General features: G+C 44.6%; 1 protein-coding gene across 2 annotated transcripts in view; it reads right to left on the minus strand.

Moving 5' to 3' along the window:
- The window catches only part of IGLON5 (IgLON family member 5), a 464,875-nt gene that overhangs the window by 432,532 nt on the left and 6,761 nt on the right, over positions 1-25,582 (minus strand). The gene's annotated exons all lie outside the window — the stretch shown is intronic.

Here is a 25,582-nt window from a genome sequence, read left to right on the forward strand (position 1 = left end):
GCATTAGAGATCTGAATTTTATTTCAAATATTGAATTTGGGAGTTGAATAGGGGGAATTGCAAGTATGTACAGGAGCAGGGACTCCTGTCAAAGGCAGGTGTCCCTGCTCCTGTACACTGAGTAGGAATCATACAATGTACGCCTTGCAGCTCAGTTTATATATTCTCTGGGTTGGGTGCCCTCACTACCAAATTTGCTAGGCCAGACATAGGGCAAGAGTGTATACCTCACTGCTCAGTGTACAGGAGCAGGGACTTCTGTTTTTTGCCATGTCCCTTTTTCTGTACTTTCAATGGCACCCTATGCCAGTTAATGCACGTGGGAGGCCAAAGTTAAAGGAGTTGTCCCAACTCGCAAAGTTATTCACTATCCACAGAACAGAGCATTACGATTGCGGTGAGTCTGACTGCGGGGACTCCCTGGAATCTCAAGAATGAGGACCAGAGTCTCGTTGTCGATCCATTCATTCTCTATGGGACCAGCTGGAGATGGCAGTACAGTGTTCACTTATCTCTGCGGCTCCCCTTGAGAAAGAATGGAGTGGCAACGTGCACATGCATCCCACTTATCCATTTTGACTGAATACTCAGGTCCCCATTCTTGAAATCAGATAATTGCAACTACTACAAGTTTGGACAACCCCTTCACTCAGCTATAGGGGACAGGTGTGCAAGTTGGGACAACCCCTTCAGTCAGCGATAGGGGACAGCTGTTCAAGCTGGGACAATCTCTTTATAAGGCAATAGGGGACAGCTGTGTAAGTTGGGACAACCCCTTTACTCAGCAAAAGGGGACAACTGTGCAAGTTGGGACAACCCCTTTACTCAGCAATAGGGGACAACTGTGCAAGTTGGGACAACCCCTCTACTGAGCAATAGGGGACAACTGTGCAAGTTGGTACAATCCCTTTACAAAAATGATAAGGGACAACTGTGCTAGTTGGGACAATCCCTTTACACAGCGATAGGGGACAACTGTGCAACTTGGGACAACCCCTTTACGAAGCAATAGGGGACAACTGTGCTAGTTGTGACAACCCCCTTTACTCAGCAATAGGGGACAACTGTGCTAGTTGGGGCAATCCCTTTACACAGCAATAGGGGACAACTGTGCAACTTGGGACAACCCTTTTACTCAGTAATAGAGGACAACTGTGCAAGTTGGGAAAAACCCTTTACAAAAATGATAGGGGACAACTGTGCTAGTTGGGACAAACCCTTTACGAAGCAATAGGGGACAACTGTGCAAGTTGGGACAATCCCTTTACGAAGCAATAGGGGACAACTGTGCTAGTTGGGACAACCCCCTTTACTCAGCAATAGGGGACAACTGTGCTTGTTGAGACAATCCCTTTACACAGCGATAGGGGACAACTGTGTAGGTTGGGACAATCCCTTTACACAATGATAGCGGACAAATGTGCTAGTTGAGGCAACCCATTTATGCACCGATAAGGGATACTTGTGCAAGTTGGGACAACTAACTATAGTGGCTTACAACTAGCTATAGTTGTTAACTAAGAAACAAGGCATACAGTTTATACTTTACAGCTCAATTGCAGGAGCAGTGACACTTGTCTTCAACAGGAGTCCCTGCTTCTGTACAGATCAGCGTCAGCTGTCGAATCCAAATTGAATTTTATGGTGGACTTGAGGGAATCTGATGTCAAGCAACAGCTAATTCTTATTTACCTATTGAACCGAGCATACATGTAGTATAGGGATATGTTCACACAGTAGGAAAATGTGCAGAATGTCTGCCGGAAAACACGGGCTGAAATTCCGCACATTTGAAAGTTCAGGTGGGTGCTAGAACTGCTTGGAACCGCGTCTCATAGACGGCAATACATTTCCGAGCAAAATCTGCAGAAAGAATGGACATGTCTATTCTTTCTGTGGATGTCGCAACCAGGATTTCCACGGCAGAAACATCTGCAGCTGGAAATTCCACCGTATGAACAGTGCAGCAGAATCCTATTGAAATCAATGGGACTATGCTGCAGTGGAATGTCCGTGCGGAATTCCGCACTGACATTCCACCATGTTAATATACCCTACAGGTCAAAAGGAACATTCAGCCATTCAGCCAGACCACTAGCACATAAAAGTATAATAGATCTGAAAAATGTCTTATCCATATGATGATGATGATCAACGTTCCAAATCTATGGGGTACACTGCCTCCAGTTTCCTATTAAATAATGGTCTCCAAACTGTGGACTTCTAGCTGTTGCAAAACTACAACTTCCAGCATGCCCGGACAGCCAATGGCTGTCCGGGCATGCTGGGAGTTGTAGTTTTGCAACAGCTGGAGGTCTGCAGTTTGGAGACCACTGCTATATGGAGAAAAAAAATCATGGCATGGAAGTTGTATTGCTTCTAGGAAAAAAACATAATGTGATGCTGTACTTAAAAAAAAACTATTCTTAAAAAAAAAAAACAATGCAATTGCCAAAATATTCTGCTTAAAAAATAAATAAATAACAATAAATAAATAAAAATCAATCAATCAATCGATACAATTTAGTTGATATTGTTACACAACTTTAGGAATGAAACCCTTTTGTGTGTTTAAATAGGATATTGGTGGTTGCAAACTTTCGACTTTTGTTTACAAACACATTTCGGAAGTGAATACAATTGATAAAAGTGATTTTGATACATAAAATGTTTGTATCCAATGCAGGAGTCATTCTGTTGCTGCTGGTCAATGGGGAAGTAAATAACTCCCCAAAAACAAATAGTAAATATTTTACAGAAATTGTATCTAGTTTCTTGGAATTGTATCTATTGTATCAAGACTCAACTATTTGTAAAATTTCCAGGAATATTACCAGGACCGGGGGGGGTTGGGGGGTTGGCCTTGCAATATATCTCCATGTTGTCTACTTAAATTTTTCGTCTATTTTTGTAGGTCCTTTTTTTTTTTTCAGTAGAAATCAATTTGATAATGGCTCAGGAAGGAACGATGTCATCATTTACATGGAAAATCCATCGGCAGCAAATACATTCTTATCGCAGACAATATTAAAATCAATCCATTCAGTCATTGTCTCCCGTCAGTCCATCATGTTTTCAGCAGCAACCTTGAATGTAGCGCTGGATGTTCACTCAATGGTTCCTAAAAGCTTCCTGTTATTTATTAAATAGGCCTTTTTTTTTTTTTTTTTTTTGTATTTCTAGAGATGAATTCGTTTTTTTTTTACCGGAGAAATGAGCAAAGCAATTATCAGCTGTGGAAATCGGTGACATTTGGTTAGGTTTGATGGGCGAAAATGGACGCGTTAACCCATCAGATTTAGATTAAGAGATTGTGTAGCAGTAGTAAGAAAAACAGCGCCACTCTTGTGTATGGTCGTATGTGGTATTGCAGCTCAACATAACACTGTGGTCTATGGGGCCACAGAGGGAACCGAATACAACTACAATACATTGAGCTTAACCAAAAGCAATAGTGATTGTAAGGGCAATGCTGGTATAATCTGGGTATATACTGTATATAATATATATGCACAGCTGGTATAAGTTATATATCTCCTGTATATAGTGATATGGACCATGCTGGTATAACCTGGGTATATACTGTATATAATTATATATGTACAGCTGGTATAAGTTATATATCTCCTGTATATAGTGATATGGACCATGCTGGTATAACCTGGGTATATACTGTATATAATATATATGTACAGCTGGTATAAGTTATATATCTCCTGAATATAGTGATATGGACCATGCTGGTATAACTTGGGTATATACTGTATATAATATATATGTACAGCTGGTATAAGTTATATATCTCCTGTATATAGTGATATGGACCATGCTGGTATAACCTGGGTATATACAGTATATAATTATATATGTACAGCTGGTATAAGTTATATATCTCCTGTATATAGTGATATGGACCATGCGGGTATAACCTGGGTATATACTATATATAATGATATATGCACAGCTGGTATAAGTTATATATCCCCTGTATATAGTGATATGGACCATGCTGGTATAACCTGGGTATATGCTGTATATAATATATATGTACAGCTGGTATAAGTTATATATCTCCTGTACATAGTGATATGGACCATGCTGGTATAACCTGGGTATATGCTGTATATAATATATATGTACAGCTGGTATAAGTTATATATCTCCTGTACATAGTGATATGGACCATGCTGGTATAACCTGGTATATACTGTATATAATATATATGTACAGCTGGTATAAGTTATATATCTCCTGTATGTAGTGATATGGACCATGCTGGTATAACCTGGTATATACTGTATATAAGATATATATGTGCAGCTGGTATAAGTTATATATCTCCTGTACATAGTGATATAGACCATGCTGGTATAACCACCTATGGGGTCCATGATGAGTGGAGGGACTAGCTCATATTGGTATAATCCTTAAACCATCACAGGACTTATGTCCTCCATATTTATGGTCCTGACCCTATAGAATATATAAGTGTAAGAATGTTTTGTTCCGAATGCTGGATGCAGGCGGCAAGAGGTCGTGACGTCATGTCCAGGTCCCTTGTGATGTCACGCCACGCCCCCTCAATGCAAGTCTATGGAAGGGGGCATGGCGGATGTATGCATTAAGGGGGCGTGGTGTGCCATCACAAGGGGAGTGACCCTGACGTCACGACCCCTTGCCCACCGCACCCAGCGTTCTAAACAAATGCTGGGTGCTGCAAAGAGATCACGGGGGTCTCCAGCTGCGGGATCCCTGGGATCAGACATCTTATCCCCTATCCTTTGGATAGCAGATCAGATGTCTAGGGGTGGAGTACCCCTTTAAGGAGGAATGTTGGTATACAAAGTCGTCTTCCCAAGGCTTGTTTGCACAGTACAACAGACAGATATCACCATATGTACAGTGGCTTTCGTTCCTTATTTGCTCAGATTTAGGAAGCATATGTTGTGTTTCACTCACCCTTTCTTGCATTGGATGGGAAAACAAATTAGATTGAAGAACGGATGAGATAGAAATTTCTCTTACATGAAAAGACATGCGAATCTAGAGTTTTTTTTTCCTTTTTAGTGAAGCTTCAGTAGGAATTGGGTTGATGTCAAGAAAGAAACTGGGACCACTGATAATTTATTGGGAACATCATATGGGTGGTGGGCGACCAGAAGAGACTGATATTTTAAGATCTTTGGGATACAATGTGGCTTGAGGTTGGTACAAGTGATCCCCCGACCTACGATGGCCCCAACATACGATGCTCAGAGACAGCATCAACATACAATGCTTTTTTATGTCGGGCCATCGCATAAATGGCTATCCGGCAGCGCAGACTGCTTCAGCTGCTCCCGGATAGCCGTTTAAGGTGCTCCATGTGGTCCGATGATGGTCACTCACCTGTCCCCGATGTTCCAGACAGTCCTCTTCGGTCTCTGCTGCATGGCCGTCGCTCTCCTTCCTTGTCATCACTTCGCCGTGCACGCCGTCCTGTCATTCAATAGGAGCGGCGTGCGTAGCGACATGATGACAGCGATGGAGAGTGACGATCCTGGCCAGCAGTGACGGTCTGGAGCAGCGAGGACACCCCGGGGACGTGATGACAGCGACGATCCAGGGCAGCGGTGACAATCTGGAGCAGCAGGGACACGTGAGTATAACTTTCTACATTACTATTCACGGATCCCTCAACATACGATGGATTCAAGTAACGATGGTTCATTTGGAACAAATAACCATATGTTGAGGGATCACTGTATTGGGTTAGTGGAGAGATGGAGACCATGAGTTGGAACCATCACGTGGGTGATGGGATTTGGGGAAGGATACCTTTCTACTTTTCTTTCCAGGTATGCAATGAATGTAATGGATAAGGTTTCCTAAGTCAGTCAATGGGGCCACCAGATCCCTGAAGTCTACATCACTTGATCAAGTCAAATTTGGCTGACGAAACATATGTTGGGGCTGGCGGTGACAGAACACTTCATGGGTGAGGGAACCCCTGGTCTCCTGGTGCATTTTACTATACATTAATGAAGGCGTACTCCGCCCCAGACATCTTATCCCCTATCCAAACGATAGGGGATCAGATGTCTGATCGTGGGGGTCCCGCCACTGGGGACCCCCGCAATCTCCCTGCTGCACCAGGCGTTCGTTTAGAGCATAAGGTGCATCAGAGGCTCGTGACGTCACGGCCGCACCCCGCTTGTGACATCCCCCTCAGTGCAATTCAATGGGAGGGGGCGTGACGGCTGTCACGCTCCCTCCCATAGACTTGCACTGAGTGGGCATGGCCATGACGTCATCAGCAGGGCCAGTCATCCGGCAAAGTTCGCTCTATGCACCGGATGTCTGGGATGCTGCAGCCGAGATCGCGGGGCGTCCCCAACAGTGGGTCCTTTGGATAAGATGTCTAGGGGTGGAGTGCTACTTTAATACCCGCGGTGCAATATGTAATGTATGTTTACAAGTCTCCCCCTTTATATACTGTGATATAATGACAACTACTATATACTGAAGGTTTTTTTTGTAGTAATCTGTCCTGCCAATTTGTTTGTTTTTTTGCTTCTCATTCCCTATGTATGAGATACACTTATTGGATTCTATATTTTTAATATTTTTTGTAATAAAGTGATCATTTTTTTCAGTAGCTATGCTCTGTTTTCCTCTTAGCATAATGGGTTGGAGATGTTGGCTGGTTGAAGGAAGTTAAATAGGGTTAAATAGTGTAAGTGTTGGTCATGAGAATTCACGATAGGAGGGGCTGGTGCATGGGGGTAGTTAGAGGAAAAAGTGGTGTTGGGTAGTGACCCTTTAAGGGGTACTTCTCCCCTAGGCATCTTATCTCCTATCCAAATGATAGGGGATAAGATGTCTGATTGCGTGGGTCCCACCGCTGGGGACCCCCGAAATCTCGGCTGCGACTCCCCAGACATCCGGTGCACAAGGGAACTTCTCTCCGTGCCGGATGACTGCCGATGCGGAGGCTCGTGACGTCACGGCTACGCCACGGTCGTGACATAACAGCCACGTCCCCTCAATGCAAGTCTATGGGGGGGGGCGTGACGGCAGTCACGCCCCCTCCCATAGACTTGCATTGAGGGGGCATGGCCATGATGTCATGAGCCTCCGCCGCTGCAACCGATGCTCTAAACGAATGACGGATGCAGCAGGGAGATCGCGTGGGTCATCAGCGGCGGGCCCCCCCGCGATCAGACATCTTATCCCCTATCCTTTGAATAGGAAATACGATGTCTAGGAAATACGATGTCTAGGTCGTCTCACCATTAGAAGTTATATCCTATCCACAGGGTCTTGGGGGGTCTGACTGCTCCAGAACGAGGCCCTAAGTCTTCTGACAGAATGGAGCGACAATGACGTGTGTTCCACACCACTCCATTCATTCTCTATGGCAACGATAGTCGAGTACAGTGCTTTTCTATCTCCGGCAGCTGTGAGACAGAAAGAATGGAGCAGACCGCCATTTCTGATAGGAAACTCAAGGTTGGGGGGTCCCAGCAGTCACACAGGAGATAACTTCTAATGCAAATACAGAATGACGTCCGGCTCCAAGTTGAATAAAATTTTCAAACTTTATTGAACATCTTTTGAAAAAAAAATGGCATTTTTATGGCTGCTGATGGGGCAGGAGGACCTTGGGGGGCTTCACCCTGCTCTGGCACATTTTGCCGCACAAATCAGAGGGTAATGGATGCTCTTAAAGGGGTACTCCGGTGAAAACCTTTTTTCTTTTAAATCAACCGGTGGCAGAAAGTTAAACATATTTGTAAATTACTTCTATTAAAAAGTATCCTTCCAGTACTTATTAGCTGCTGAATGCTACAGAGGAAATTCCTTTCTTTTTGGAACACTGATGACATCATGAACACAGTGCTCTCTGCTGACATCTCTGTCCATTTTAGCAACCATGCACAGCAGATGTATGCTGACCAAAGCCAAGATGCCCAGGGGTTGCAGGGAGTTGAGGAACCTAATGGCCACACACACCTCCCCTAGACCGCCAGGAGGGACACCCAGAAGGGCTACCGCATCCTAACAATCCTGTGTACAAAACAACACGTAAAAAGTGGCACAGTGACAAAACACAAAAAATAAATAAGTGGATAAGTGCAGATATACTGCCCGGTCATCCAGACGGATCTATAAAAATTTCCTGGATCCTAGGCAGAAGGCCGGGATACCAAGGGTGAGTGCCAAAGGTGAAGAGTAATGGTGCAAGTGCGTTCACTCAGTGAGTTATAACACCCAGTGAGTTTCGGCACCTCAGGGTGAATAATCGTCAATATATTCGCGAAATATCGAGAATTCGAATATGGCCCCTGCCGCTCATCACTGTTGAGGAGAACAACTTCAAGCCTTCTGGGGCCTGTAGATATATATGTATATGGCGGGAGCCTTGGAGAAGATGGCCGGCCCCCCCTGGTCAGACATATCCACTTTTCTTGTGGGTGGTGAGAGCCTATGAATATATTGTTAACAATCACACATCAGACTCTTCTCTTCAAGGTTGCAAAACTCGGCACCACAATGGGAACCCATTTTCCTCCATGGTATGAGGATCCTCTCCCTCTTTTCTATCAAATAGCCCTTTAATACTCTATAGCATTTCAAGCATCTACAAAGTGCACATTGTTACAGTCAATAAATCCCCCCTGTGTGACCTTCCGCAATGCTGGGAGGTTCAGCATTTTCTCCTTGTTTAGCTGTGGCGCTGCCCAGCAAAGAGTTAACGGTATAATGATATTCTATTTCATTAAATTCCCCTCCGCCGCCTTTCATCTTTATGAAAAAACCCTCTTCCTGAGCTCTCTGTTCATGTCCTTTCATTTCTCGCTGCTCTCCCCCGTCATCACCCCCGTTGACCCCTCTTTGAGAAGACAGTGATGTCATAGCTTTGCCCGATGGTTCCTCTCTCACCCTGCAGGCGTTTTTTAACCCTCGCCATCCATTGAATGGCGTCTGAAAAGTGCCCGAGAGCTCCCTCTTTTTGCATTCATCTAAAAAACGAGCTCCGTGTCAAGAAAAATGAACTGTCAAGGCAAATAAAAATAAATTATCGCCAAATACTGTAGCACAATGGGATCCGGAAAATTGCACGTCTACATATTGCTGATTGAACACTGGCTGGTGTGACCCTTTCACAAAACATGAACAAGGTGCAAAATTAACTGTGGATCCAAAGTATTCGCACGTCTGTGGTGAAGAGCACGGGGAGCGGCGAAGGATTAGATGATGAGATGGGAAAACACAATAGACTCTGCCAACCAACATCAGGATCCTCCTGTCAGTGCCGAGGTGTCATGAGATGGCTGCAAAAAGGGAGAAAACTCTGTGTGGTTACAGCAGGAGACGGAATAGGATGCTGGGTATAGCTGCTACTACTAAACATGGGCAAATTGGTCAGAATTTCCAAAAACGTTGGCAATTAATCTAGGTTGAAACTTTGGAGAACTTTTTGGACAAATATCTGACAGTGATGGCCATGAGTACTACTAGTCCTACACATCTCCTGCACTGTCCATCATACGAGGGCGTACATACGGTAGGGCCAGACCATGCAGCTGCTATAGGGTCCTTGGACAGAGGGGGCCCCGTACTCCCGTACTGGTTGGCCCAATTCTTTTTTATTTTGGTAAGAAACTGTGCAGAACTTCTCTCTCTAGGGATCTGCATTGGATATTGACCAATGAATCAGGGAAAGAAAGACCTGTCTGTCATGTGGGGACAAAATCACATGACTGTATGAATGCCATCGTATTCCATAATGTACTACTGCCTCTACTACACCGCACATCTCCTGCCTTGTCCCTCATGTTCCATACTGTATTGCTGTTGCTACTACAACCTACTACTACAACCTACTACTACTACTACTACTAACACTATTATTACTTCTACTACTACCACTATTACTTATACTACTACCTACTACTACTATTACTTCTACTACTACTACTATTACTTCTACTACTACTAACACTATTATTACTTCTACTACTACCACTATTACTTATACTACTACCTACTACTACTATTACTTCCACTACTACTACTACTACTATTACTTCTACTACTACCACTATTACTTATACTATTACTTCTACTACTACTACTACTACTACTACTATTACTTCTACTACTACAACTACCTACTACTACTACTACTAACACTATTATTACTTCTACTACTACCACTATTACTTATACTACTACTATTACTTCTACTACTACTACTACTACTACTACCTATTACTAATACTAACACTATTATTACTACTACTACTTCTTCTACTACCACTATTATTACTTCTACTACTGCTACTACTACTTCCTACTACTACTATTACTTATACTACTACTACTTACTACTACTACTACTATTATTACTTCTACTACTGCTACTACTACTACCTATTACTAATACTAACACTATTATTACTTCTACTTCTACTACTTCTTCTACTACCACTATTATTACTTCTACTACTTCCTACTACTACTATTACTTATACTACTACTACTTACTACTACTACTACTACTACTACTATTTTTACTTCTACTACTGCTACTACTTACTTATACTACTACTACTTCCTACTATTACTTCTACTACTACTACTACTTCCTACTATTACTTCTACTACTACTACCTACTACTACTATTATACTATTACTTCTACTACTACTATTACTACTACTTACTACTACTACTACTACTAATACTTCTACTACTACTAGCCATACACAGCCGTATATCTCCTGCCTTGTCTATCATGTACCATACTGTACGACTACTAGCCCTACATAACCATACTGTACTACTACTTCTGCTACTTGTACTACTTATACTACTGCTGCTAGTCCTACACAGCGATACTGTACTGCTGCTACTGCTATTACTCCTGCTACCACTCTACACAAACATAATGTACTACTACTTCTACGCCTACTGCTGCTAGCCCTACACAGCCATACTGTACTACTTCTACTTCTACTGCTGCTAGCCCTACACAACCATACTGTACTACTTCTACTTCTACTGCTGCTAGCCCTACACAACCATACTGTACTACTTCTACTTCTACTGCTGCTAGCCCTACACAGCCATACTGTACTACTACTACTTCTACTACTAAAACTAGCCCTACACAGCCATACTGTACTACTACTTCTACGCCTACTGCTGCCAGCCCTACACAACCATACTGATCTACTACTACGCCTACTGCTGCTAGCCCTACACAACCATACTGTACTACTACTACTTCTACTGCTGCTAGCCCTACACAGCCATACTGTACTACTACTACTTCTACTGCTGCTAGCCCTACACAGCCATACTGTACTACTTCTACTACTACTTCTACTGCTGCTAGCCCTACACAACCATACTGATCTACTACTACGCCTACTGCTGCTAGCCCTACACAGCCATACTGTACTACTACTACTTCTACTGCTGCTAGCCCTACACAACCATACTGATCTACTACTACTTCTACTGCTGCTAGCCCTACACAGCCATACTGTACTACTACTACTTCTACTGCTGCTAGCCCTACACAACCATACTGTACTACTACTACTTCTACTGCTGCTAGCCCTACACAGCCATACTGTACTACTACTACTTCTACTGCTGCTAGCCCTACACAGCCATACTGTACTACTTCTACTACTAAAACTAGCCCTACACAGCCATACTGTACTACTTCTACTACTACTTCTACTGCTGCTAGCCCTACACAACCATACTGATCTACTACTACGCCTACTGCTGCTAGCCCTACACAGCCATACTGTACTACTACTACTTCTACTGCTGCTAGCCCTACACAGCCATACTGTACTACTTCTACTACTACTTCTACTGCTGCTAGCCCTACACAACCATACTGATCTACTACTACTTCTACTGCTGCTAGCCCTACACAGCCATACTGTACTACTACTACTTCTACTGCTGCTAGCCCTACACAACCATACTGTACTACTACTACTTCTACTGCTGCTAGCCCTACACAGCCATACTGTACTACTACTACTTCTACTGCTGCTAGCCCTACACAACCATACTGTACTACTTCTACTACTAAAACTAGCCCTACACAGCCAACCTATGGCTCTCCAGAAAGCCAAATACAGTCTGGGCATGCTGAGAGTTGTAGATTTGCAACAGCTGGAGGCACCCTGCGTGGGAAACCTTGCTCTATAGAAATGTCCCCCAACCTGTGGCTGTCAGGGCATGCTGGGAGTCGTAGTTTTGCAACATCTGGAGGCACCCTGCTTTGGAAACACTACTCTATAGGAATATCCCAAAACCTGTGGTTCTCCAGAAAGCCAAAGGCTGTCTAGGCACGCTGGGAGTTGTAGTTGTGCAACAGCTGGAGGCACCCTGCTTGGAAAACACTACTCTATAGGAATATGTCACACAACTGGTGGCTCTCCAGAAAGCCAAAGGCTGTCTAGGCATGCTGGGAGTTGTAGTTTTGCAACAGCTGGAGGCATCCTAGTTGGGAAACACTCATCCACTGTATTATCTGTAACAGTTAAATAACAAACTCAGCTGAACTACATCTCTATTATGCCCCATTGGGAAGTATGGTTGTATTCATCCCTCAGCAGAAGGGACCATTGTAATGTTCTGGCACTTGTGTGACCTTAGTCCTGCCTTGTACGCTGGCGTTCAGTGGTGTATTGTATATGGATGATATGGTATATATTATGTCACAGGGTATTCATCAATGAGTTATTGTCATCGCTGAGATAAGACATCAGGAGCCCTCAGACATCTTCATCTCTTTTATGGCCTTCATGGATACTTCTCTCCTTCTGTTCCTCTTAGGCTGAGGCCCTAGACCAGTGATAGAAATTTATGGAAATAATCCAGGTTTTTTTGGGGGGAAAAATTTGGGTCATGTATATTTACAAAAATGTCTACAAAAAAAATTGTGGGTTTTGGGTGAATCAGTCTACATTTAACCCTGATAGCAGTTGTGGCTCTATCAGCTATAAAGCCACAGGTTGGGGGATATTCCTATAGAGCAGTGTTTCCAGAGCAGGGTGGCTCCAGCTGTTGCACAACTACAACTCCCAGCATGCCTAGACAGCCTTTTCCTTTCTGGAGAGCCACAGGTTGGGGGATATTCCTATAGAGCAGTGTTTCCAGAGCAGGGTGGCTCCAGCTGTTGCACAACAACTCCCAGCATGTCTAGATAGCCTTTGGCTTTCTGGAAAGTCGCAGGATGTGGGATATTCCTATAAAGTAGTGTTTCCCAAGCAGGATGCCTCCAGCTATTGCACAACTACAACTCCCAGCATGCCTAGACAGCCTTTCCCTTTCTGGAGAGCCACAGGTTGGAGGGGATTCCTATAGAGCAGGGTTTCCTAGCAGGGTGCCTCCAGCTATTGCAAAACTACAACTCCCAGCATGCCTGGACAGCCAACGGCTTTCTAATGAGCCATAGGTTGTGGGATATTCCTATAGAGTAGTGTTTCCCAAGCAGGTTGCCTCCATTTGTGGCAAAACTACAACTCCCAGCATGCCCGGACAAGCTTCCACTTTCTGGAGAGCCGCAGGTTGTTGGATGTTCCGATAGAGTAGGGTTTCCCATGCAGGACACCTCCAGCTGTTGCACAACAACTCCTAGCATGCCCAGACAGCCTTCAGCTATCTGGAGAGCCACATGTTGGAGGACATTCCTATAGAGCAGGGTTTCCTATGCAGGGGGCCTCCAGCTGTTGTAAAACTACAACTCCCAGCATGCCTAGACAGGCTTCGGCTTTTTGGAGAGCCACAAGTTGGGAGACATTCCTATAGAGCAGTGTTTCCCAAGCAAGGTGCCTCCAGCTATTGCAAAACTACAACTCCCAGCATGCCCGGACAACCACAGGTAGCGGGATATTCCTATAAAGTAGTATTTCCCAATCAGGGGACTCCAGCTGTTGCAAAACTACAACTCCAAGCATGCCCTGACAGCCACAGGTTGGGGGACATTCCTATAGAGCAGTGTTTCCCAAGCAGGGGGCCTCCAGCTGTTGCAAAAGTACAACTCCCAGCATGCCCGGACAGCCACAGGTTGCGGGATATTCCTATAAAGTAGTATTTCCCAAGCAAGGGACTCCAGCTGTTGCAATACTACAACTTCCAGCATGCCCTGACAGCCACAGGTTAGGGGACATTCCTTTAGAGCAGTGTTTCTCAAGCAGGGGGCCTCCAGCTGTTGCACAACAACAACTCCCAGCATGCCTAGACAGCCTTTGGCTTTCTGGAGAGCCACAGGTTTGTGGGACATTCCTATAGAGCAGGCTTTCCTTCGCAGGGGGCCTCCAGCTGTTGCAAAACTACAACTCCCAGCATGCCCTGACAGCCACAGGTTGGGGGACATTCCTATAGAGCAGTGTTTTCCAAGCAGGGGGCCTCCAGCTGTTGCAAAAGTACAACTCCCAGCATGCCCGGACAGCCAAAGGCTGTCCGGGCATGCTGGAAGTTGTACTTTTGCAACAGCTGGAGGCACCCTGCTTGCCAAACACTGCCATAGAGAAAGTCTGTCCAGCTATGTGGTCTATATAGACTGTATGGAGATAAACAGTCCCCAGGAAAACCTAAGGAGAGTTAATGTCCTATAGGAAATGGCCGCATTTATGTTTTCTCCTCATTCCTCTTGCAAATTAATTCCAACGCAATGATATTTCTATTGACCCCGGAGTCATTTTTCTTCCTCAATTTAAAATGACGGCTCTATAAAAAGTAGTGAGATGTAGAATTATAGTTAAAACCCCGGAACATGCATCCAGGGAGATGGGTTTTTTCTCCCGGCTCCTTCCTTAAAAATCTTAAAAGGGACGTTGTCTCAAGCCTATGTTATCTACCAAACAGCGAAGCATTGTTTTCTGTTATCAGCCGCCATAAGAACATGTGTTTTTGGGCCCCCTTTAGCCACCAGGGCCCTGGTGCGACTACTACCTGCGCACCATCTATAGCTACGCCCCTGGGTCTGACTATAAGACCCTTTAACGAGATGAGAGACCAGGACAATCTCATGATCACTTCTTTTACTCAAACATATCTCCAACAACAACAGTGCCACCTATAGGCCAGATAATGGGAAGATCTCATACTGCATGTAGATGGCTGCTTTATGGAGGTTGTAATGAACGGGCAATCAAGATGGTTCCATAGACTTTCATTGGAAGCCGTCTTGGTCACGTGACACAGAGACGGGAGAGAACACGCTTAGCACACACTTTCCCTGCTTATTCAGACCCTGATTGATCAAAATTTTTGATAGGTACAGCACTCAGGCATCTCTGGCGCTCCCATGGAAATTAATAGAGTGCGTGCTGCAGAGCCGGGGCCCTATGAAGATTGTGGTCGGTCCTCCAGAGATCAGACACTTATCCCCTATCCTGTGGATAACTTGTCTTTCACTGGACAAACCCATTAATGGGGTTATCTATAATAATAAAAATAATAATAATAATAATAATAATAATAATAATAATTATATATATATATATATATATATATATATATATATATATATATATTGTGTCATATCTCTTCTCAGCTTGAAAGTAACCGAGTTGCAGTACCACACACAACCTGAGTGGCGCTGTTTTTTGGAAGAAATCAGGCTATGTCTTTCTAATCAACAATAATCCCCTTAAATGGGCACTGTCAGATTCAGAAACTTTGTATATGTTGTACATCTTGGCAGAACATTACACTTAAAAGAGTAGTGCAGCGAAAAATAACTTATGCTCTATCCAAAGGATAGGGGATAAGTTATAGATCGGGGGGGGGGGGGGGGTCGAAGCGCTGGGCCCCCCACGATCTCCTGAACGGGGCCCTGGCAGTCAGCTGGAAGCGGCCGCTCTGACCCCCACAGGAAGCCGCAGCAGACGAACTCCTTCCATGTGTCTCTATGGGATACATGGAGGGGACGTGTCAGCCGTCGCTCCGAGCTGAAGCAGAGGCTGGAACAAAGTCTGGGAAGTGAGGGCAGGACTAGTATTCCTCTGTGCTCACTCCTGTCCTATCAGACTGCAGAATAAAAACAGAGAGGAGGGTGTTACAGAGCAGCCTGCAGTCATTGGATGACGAGACCCAGCACAGCACAGCAGACTTAGGGAGGAAGTGAATGCATGGTGAGTGATAGCTGACCCCATACAAAGCACAGGATGACAAACCTAGTAATCAACACATAGAAGGTATTTACGAGAAAAATATAGGTGCTAGACACATTAAAATTATATGTACACGATCAGGATGAGTTAATGAGTAACATATATATTAGACAACTAAGATATAACAAGTATTCTTTAAAGAACAAGGCATCTGCAGTAAAGTCTCAGTTTGCAATGTTTTTTGCCTCCTTCATTGACCACCAAAAAAGCCTGACAAGATCTAATTCATCAGGTCAATCTAAAGACTCTTCCGTATCGATGGCCGGAACATATTCACACTGATTTCCGCTCCTTATACCTTCAATATATATGGATACACTGCTCAAGTCAGTTTTACCTTCTTCTCTTTTGCTTCCGTCCTCCCTTCCCCATCTTATTTTTTGATATCTTGAGCGTGTATGACAAGCTTATAGGGAATGTGGACACAATACTATTCAGACTTGTAAATTCCCACTTACATAAAGTATGGGGCACCCTGTTGGTATCAACACTTACATAAAGTATGGGGCACCCTGTTGGTATCAACACTTACATAAAGTATGGGGCACATTGTTGGGATCAACACTTACATAAAGTATGGGGCACATTGTTGGTATCAACACTTACATAAAGTATGGGGCACATTGTTGGGATCAACACTTACATAAAGTATGGGGCACATTGTTGGGATCAACACTTACATAAAGTATGGGGCACATTGTTGGTATCAACACTTACATAAAGTATGGGGCACATTGTTGGTATCAACACTTACATAAAGTATGGGGCACATTGTTGGGATCAACACTTACATAAAGTATGGGGCACCCTGTTGGGATCAACACTTACATAAAGTATGGGGCACCCTGTTGGGATCAACACTTACATAAAGTATGGAGCACCCTGTTGGGATCAACACATACATAAAGTATGGGGCACCCTGTTGGGATCAACACATACATAAAGTATGGGGCACCCTGTTGGGATCCACACTTATATAAAGTATGGGGCACCCTGTTGGGATCAACACATACATAAAGTATGGGGCACCCTGTTGGGATCCACACTTACATAAAGTATGGGGCACCCTGTTGGCATCCACGCTTACATAAAGTATGGGCACCCTGTTGGGATCAATGCTTACATAAAGTATGGGGCACCCTGTTGGCATCCACACTTACATAAAGTATGGGGCACCCTGTTGGCATCCACACTTACATAAAGTATGGGGCACCCTGTTGGGATCAACACTTACATAAAGTATGGGGCACCCTGTTGGCATCCACACTTACATAAAGTATGGGGCACCCTGTTGAGATTAAAGGGGTACTCCGGCCGTCACGCCCCCTCCCATAGACTTGCATTAAGGGGGTGGGGCGTTACATCACGAGGGGGCGGAGTACCCCTTTAACACTTACATAAAGTATGGGGCACCCTGTTGGGATCCAGGTTTGCACCTTGGTATACATTGAATAAGTTAATTTCTCTTTGTAAATGAAAGTTGGTAGCTCCCATGTAGTGACCGCGGAGTATTGGGTGGATGGTGGCCCCACTGGGGAGTTTTTGCCCCTTGGTTCCCGAGAGCCGTACCTACGTGTACCGCCCGGTATCCAGTTATTACAATGGCAGCAGGCTTGGAGCCATACATTTCTTCACTTGCGAAGGAAATACAAAAAGCTTTGTCTAAAGAAATAGAGATTTAAGGCTGAATCTAATCACAGACAGATGCATCTTAACATCATTCTGGGCACGAGATCCAAGCTTGTGCCGCCGTCTTTGATGCCACCCTTTCAGGTATTAAAGCTGGCTTGTGTTCTTACCTTATTATGCCGGATCTCTCGTGCTCTATTGCCATCCTAACAAGCACCAAAGGTGATTAGCGGCGGACTGGCGCCAGCGATATCTAAGAACACAAAGCCACCGCGCCAGCGCCGGCAGGCCCATCATCAGGGACGGAGTCGGGTTTAATAAAATAACTTTTATTGGCCGCTATCAAAATATAGGAGAAAAGAGAGAACCAAGGAATGATATTGGCTATTGGTGGTGAAGAAGTTGCAGTTGCGCTAAGTCCCATGGTGCCTTGGGATGCCCAAAGATCTCTCAGACCTCAAGGATTCTATACAGTGGTCCCTCAAGTTACAATATTAATTGGTTCCAGGACGACCATTGTATGTTGAAACCATTGTATGTTGAGACCATAACTCTGTGGAAACCTGGTAATTGGTTCTAAAGGCACCAAAATGTCATCCAAAAATAGGAAAAGGTGAGGATTAAAGAAAAATAAGTAGATAACTAATATATATATAAAGCAAATCCTTACATATAAAAGTAATAAAGATCTGCTGGGGGCTGTAATCACTGTCTATGTCAGTGTTTCCCAAGCAGGGAGCCTCCAACTGTTGCAAAACTACAACTCCCAGCATGCCCGGACAGCCAAAGGCTGTCCGGGCATGCTGGGAGTTGTAGTTTTGCAAAAGCTGGGGGCCCCCTGCTTGGGAAACACTGGTCTATGTAGAGGACAGGAGCTTCTTCAGGGTCCTGCACAGTACACGCAATGTCTTAAATAAGTAAAATGGAGTCGCCCTCACCTGGTGTCCAAAGGAGCAGGTAACCCTGGTACAGGTAAAGAGTACAGAACATGTAATACCTCCCTGTACTGTAGGGGGCGCAACCAGACACCAGTCAGTGCATACACTTCAGTAATACAGGTAAAGAGTACAGAACATGTAATACCTCCTTGTACTGTAGGGGGCGCTACCAGACACCAGTCAGTGCATACACTTCAGTAATACAGGTAAAGAGTACAGAACATGTAATACCTCCCTGTACTGTAGGGGGCGCTACCAGACACCAGTCAGTGCATACACTTCAGTAATACAGGTAAAGAGTACAGAACATGTAATACCTCCTTGTACTGTAGGGGGCGCTACCAGACACCAGTCAGTGCATACACTTCAGTAATACAGGTAAAGAGTACAGAACATGTAATACCTCCCTGTACTGTAGGGGGCGCTATCAGACACCAGTCAGTGCATACGCTTCAGTAATACAGGGGTTTACCAGTGAATGCCCATTCTGATTGGTCAGATCTTCCAGCCATTGACAGGTATCACAGATCTGGACTGTCTGTAGCATTGTATGTTGAGTCTGGTTTCAACTTACAATGGTCCAGAAAAGACCATTGTATGTTGAAACCATTGTATGTTGAGGCCATTGTAATTTGAGGGATCACTGTACAATGTAAAGCTCTAGTCTAATTCTACATCACTTACTATTTCTCCCTATCACAGTGGCCCCAGTCACCCACATGTGCTTTGAATGCAGAGTGTTCCCATTTACAAGGTTACTCCAGGGAACACAACTTGATGCCTATCCACAGGATAGGGGATATGTGGCTGATCACGGGGGGTCTGACCTCTGGGACCCCAACAATCACCTTTATGGGGATTGGCTCTCCCTGTTGTACTCAATGTACTCCTGTAGATAGGAGATAGGTTGTGTTCCCCAGAGTACCTCTTTAAAGGGGTATTCCAGTAAAAAAAAAATTTATATATATCAACTGGCTCCAGAAATTGAAACAAATTTGTAAATTACTTCCATTAAAAAAATCTTAATCCTTCTAATAATTATCATCTGCTGAAGTTGAGTTGTTCTTTTCTGTCTGACAACAGTGCTCTCTGCTGACATCTCTGCTTGTCTCGGGAACTGCACAGAGTAGAAGAGGTTTGCTATGGGGATTTGTTTCTACTCTGGACAGTTCCATAGACAGGTGTCATCAGAGAGCACTTCAGCAGCCCTTAAGTACTCAACTTCAGCAGCCCATAAGTACTGAAAGGATTTAGATTTTTTAATAGAAGTAATGTACAAATCTGTTTAACTTTCTGGAGCCAGTTGATATTGATATCCAGTTTTTTCTCCTACTCTGGACAGTTCTTAAAATGCACAGAGATGTCAGCAGAGAGCACTGTGCTTGTGATGTCAGCAGAGAGCTCTGTGTTCCAAAAAGAAAAGACTTTCCTCTGTAGTATACAGCCCCTAAAAAGTACTGGAAGGATTAAGATTTTTTAATAGAAGTAATTTACAAATCTGCTTAACTTTCTGGCACCAGTTGATTTAAAAAAAATAAATAAATGTCCACGAGAGTACCCCTGTAATGCACCTGTCCTATAATGCCCTCATTGATTAGGACCTCCATGGGGCGATGCGTGTCTCATTTGGCTGACATGATTGCCGGAGGCCCCTTACCTCAGGAATTGTGTTGTATTAATATATGTAAGGTTTTTACAAACATTTTTTTTTATTATTATTACAACTTGAGCCCCTTCACCCCAGTGCACGTCCCTGTTTCGGAGAGTCCAATAATTAAGAAAGTAATGAAGACGTTGAACCCAAACTTAGTGTGACATATTTATCTCCAGGCAGCCATCGACACCTTAAAGGGTTACTCCGCCCCTAGACATCTTATCCCCTATCCAAAGGATAGGGGATAAGATGTCAGATCGCCGGGGTCCCGCTGCTGGGGACCCCGGGGATCGCTGCTGCAGCACCCCGCTATCATTACTGCGCAGAGCGAGATCGCTCTGCATGTAATGACGGGCAATACAGGGGCCGGAGCATCGTTACGTCACGACTCCGCCCCTCGTGACGTCACGGGCCGCCCCCGTCAATACAAGTCTATGGGAGGGGGCGTGGCGGTCGTCACGGCCCCTGCCATAGACTTGCATTAAGGGAATGGGCCGTGATGTCATGAGGGGCGGAGCCATGACGTCACGCTGCTCCGGCCCCTGTATCGCCCGTCATTACGCACAGAGCGAACTCGCTCTGCGCAGTAATGATAGCGGGGTGCTGCAGCAGCGATCCCGGGGGTCCCCAGCAGCAGGACCATGGCGATCTAACATCTTATCCCCTATCCTTTGGATAGGGGATAAGATGGCAGGGGCGGAGTACCCCTTTAAAGGAAAATCAGCTCTGAAGCCACAAACTTCTGCTCTGAACACTAAAATCCAACCAACGCTACAGACTACAATCCTGATCGGTTGCACAACCGCTTGTATTATACGAAAACACAAACACACGCACAAAATAAAATTGTCGAGGAGGAAAGATTTGGCGTCATCGGCGTCGTGTTTACAGCGCGGAATCTTCCAGCCTCATCAGGTTTTGCTTTCTTTCTTCCACACCTGGCTTAACAATGTTCATTCAGCATGCTACAGACAATCCGCGAAAACCCCCCGGAGTGCCGCCATATATCTCCATGCCAGCACGGGGGGAAAAAAAAGCATGCTTAAACATATAAATTGTCAATGAAACGCGTCGCTAATAAACTCCAGCCAGTATTCGGGAAAAGAGAGTTTGCGGTTTTATTTATGTCCTTGGCATGGCGGCGCGAGCCCGTTGCGAGGCCCCGGTCGTTCATCAGACATCCCATGCCGTTTCCGTTGCCTGACCCGCCGTCGTGTGTATATCTTTATCCAATCCCCGGTCTCTCTTGGTTTTTCCTCGTACTGACCGAAAGAATATATCCTGCTACTCAACTTCCCGAGTGTGTCATTTTCCCGCAATTTACACTCTGGCGGTATTCCACCCCCCCCTCGTGTGTCTTACATATAACTCAGGGCTGACTCACATATCTTGCTCGGACAACCTGTCGAGTTTATTGCGTTCTGCTGATAGAACCGAGACTAAGAGGAGCTGGCAAGCGCAGAACGGCTCAAGTCAGCTGAGCGCTCTGCCAGCTACGGGCACGGCAAGCAGGAAGGGGTGGGGAGGGGAGGCAGGTGGCGCAAAGACCCATCAGCTCGTCCTAATTATCTCACCATCCCTGTAGAGATTGGACGTTGGCATCTCCCACCGTACGGGTCATGTTCTCCACTGCTGGCATGCGCCATGGGCAAATTACTGTATAGGGCACGCTTGATAAACCATAACACCCCAGAAGCCAAATGTAGCCACATAGGATATTCGGCTTCTGCCTGGCATGACAGGTGTGGGAACTGCGTCAAATAGGATTAGGGCTCAGGATTTTGGCCTCTGACTCGTACAGATGTGCATCTTGTGTATCTTGTTGGCTCGCTGTATCTTGTTGTGGACCTTCAACTGTTGCAAAACTACAACTTCCAGCATGCCCGGACAGCCAACGGCTGTCCGGGCATGCTGGGAGTTGTAGTTTTGCAATAGCTGGAGACATACTGCTTTGGAAAACACTGGTCTAATCAGTTTTACCTGCAGACTAACTATATGACCAGGTGCAGTGATGGGACTCCACCCTCTCTCTCTACAAAACCAGATGATAAAATAGGTATTTTATCTCCTTGGCCAGGCTTTTGGCTGTCCGGGCATGCTGGGAGTTGTAGTTTTGCAATAGCTGGAGACACACTGCTTGGGAAAACACTGGTCTAATCAGTTTTACCTGCAGACTAACTATATGACCAGGTGCAGTGATGGGACTCCACCCTCTCTCTCTGCAAAACCAGATGATTAGAGTAGGTATTTTATCTCCTTGGCTAGGCTGTTAGCTTTCCAGGCATGCTGGGAGTTGTAGTTTTGCAATAGCTGAAGACACACTGCTTGGGAAAACACTGGTCAAATCAGCTTACCTGCAGACTAACTATATGACCAGGTGCAGTGATGGGACTCCACCCTCTCTCTCTACAAAACCAGATGATAAAATAGGTATTTTATCTCCTTGGCTAGGCTGTTAGCTGTCCGGGCATGCTGGGAGTTGTAGTTTTGCAAAGCTGTAGACACACTGCTTGGGAAAACACTGGTCAAATCAGCTTACCTGCAGACTAACTATATGAACAGGTGCCGTGATGGGACTCCACCCTCTCTCTCTACAAAACCAGATGATAAAATAGGTATTTTATCTCCTTGGCTAGGCTGTTGGCTGTCCAGGCATGCTGGGAGTTTTGTAGTTTTGTAGTTTTTGTAGTTTTGCAAAAGCTGGAGACACACACCTTAGGAAAACATTGGTCTAATAAGTTTGCCTGAGGATTAATTATATGACCAGGTGCAGTGATGAGACTCAGAGGATGTAATAGGTATTTTATTTCCTTAACTAGGCTGTTGGCCTTCCAGGTATGCTGGGAGTTATAGTTTTGCAACAGCTGGAGACACACAGATTGGGAAAACATTGGTCTAATCAGTTTACCTGCAGACTAACTATATGACCAGGTGCAGTGATGAGACTCAGAGGATATAATAGGTATTTCATCTCCTTGACTAGGCTGTTGGCGGTCTGGGCATGCTGAGAGTTGTAGTTTTGCAATAGCTGGGGGTCCGCAGTTTGGAGACCACTGATCTATATCTATCAGAGGTGAGTTTGTTGGGTCCTGCAGCCTAACTAGCCTTGGCATCAAGGGGCACCCTGTTCTATAAGAGGATGCCAGTACTCCCAGCATGTCCAGGCATGCTGGGAGTTGTAGTTTTGCAACAGCTGGAGACCACTGCTCTATATCTTGCAAAAAGGTTCATAACTATAGGGGGTGCAAAAAGTGTAGCCCAACTGGCCCTGGTGCCTTAGGGGGCACCCTATGATATATGAGGACATCGGCACTATGAAGAGTATCTGAACTCTGGAATGTTGGGAGTTGTAGTTTTTCAACAGCTGGAGGTCTGCAGTTGGGACACCACTGATCTATATCTAGTAGAGGGGAGTTTGTTGGGTCGTAACTATAGGGGGTACGAGAGCTGCAGCCCAACTGGCCCTGGTGCTTGACGGGGCACCCTATCTATTACATAGAAGAACACCGGTACCACGAGGAGAATCTGAAGGATAATGGGTGTCACTCCTTTTTTTTTTTTCAACAACCTTAAATGACCTCCTCCTCTGTCAGCTCAATAGTTGGAGCCTGTGCCATCCATTAGCAGATTTCCATACCCAGGGACACTTGGCACAGGACCTAAGAATAAGAAGAACAATGCAGAATGCAAACAAAGTGATGGCCTGGTCATAACATATGATAGTTCAAAGGTATATTCCCATTTCCTTAAGTGATGACATGAATGGGGGTACGATCTCTAGGACCCCCACCTATTGTGAGATGGCACTTGTGAATGAGGCTGCAGTTCCCAGCACAGCCTGTTGGCCAAGAGTATCATGGTGCATAATAGTAGGTGGATGTACCAAAGCTTCGACCAAACCCCTCCCCATATTGATCGTAAAGCGATAAACCATGACAGTGGTCCCCCAAGTTACAATGGCTTCAAGTTACAATATTTTCTATTTAAAATGGGCATTCCTGGATCATTGGAACGTGAAACCAGTACAATGTCATAGACATCCAGTACTTATCAGCTGCTGTATGCTCCACAGGATTTTGTGTAGTTTAATTCCAGTCTGACCACTAATGTTGAGCACCAATATTCGTAATGCAAATTTTTATTGCGAATTTCGGCAATTCGTAATTTTACGAATATTTAGAATATAGTGCTATATATTCGTAATGACAAATATTCATTTTATTTGACAGGCAAATTTTTATGCAAATTTTCCATGCAAATTTTCGTATGGAAGAAAAGTGAATGAACATGGCGAAGATGCGAATTTCACGAACATAGGATGAATAATCATCAATATATTCGCAAAATATTGCAAATTCGAATATGGCCCCTGCTGCTCATCAATACTGACCACAGTGCTCTCTGCTGACACCTTTGTTCATGTCAGGAACTGTCCAGAGCAGGAGAGGTTTGCTATGGGGATTTGATCCTCCTCTGGACAGTTCCTAACATGGACAGAGGTGGCAGCAGAGAGCACTGTGGTCAGACTGAAAAGAACTACACAACTTTCTCTGAAACATTCAGCAGCTGATAAGTACTGGAAGGGTTAAGATGTTTAAATAGCAGCAATTTACAAATCCGTTTAACTTTCTGGCACCAATTTATTCAAAAAAATATATATTCCTTTGGTGTACCCATTTATTGTATTTTCTGTTAGCTGTTGGCTTCTCCCAATCACTGACACCACTATATGGATGACGTATTTTTAAGGAAAAAAAAATACGCTTTACCGGTCCCCTGAATCATGTGCATTCAATGACATAGAGGACCACTAAAGCTGTCATTTCCAAGGGGTTGGAGGGGAGGTTACAGCCAGGGGCCCAGGACACTTTGTTGTCTACCAGACACTTGCAATCTTTTCAGCATACAACGTGCAACATGTTAAAGTTAATTTTTTTAACTTATCCTCCAACTTACTGTAGACTACAGTCATAGGTGTGTTTAATCTGATTTTTGCGTCGTCTATATATCGGTGTCGGCTGTTGCGGAAAGGCAAAAGTGATTACCTTTTTAAATGGCGGCGAAGAGCTTGTAGGCTCCAGCTCTCCGCATCTCACAAAGTGAAGATAAAACACTGATTGACTTTTCCAGACTGAGAAATGTCATATTATATTGCCGCACTGC

Source organism: Hyla sarda, chromosome 10 (assembly GCF_029499605.1).
Source record: "Hyla sarda isolate aHylSar1 chromosome 10, aHylSar1.hap1, whole genome shotgun sequence".
Lineage (NCBI taxonomy): Eukaryota > Metazoa > Chordata > Amphibia > Anura > Hylidae > Hyla > Hyla sarda.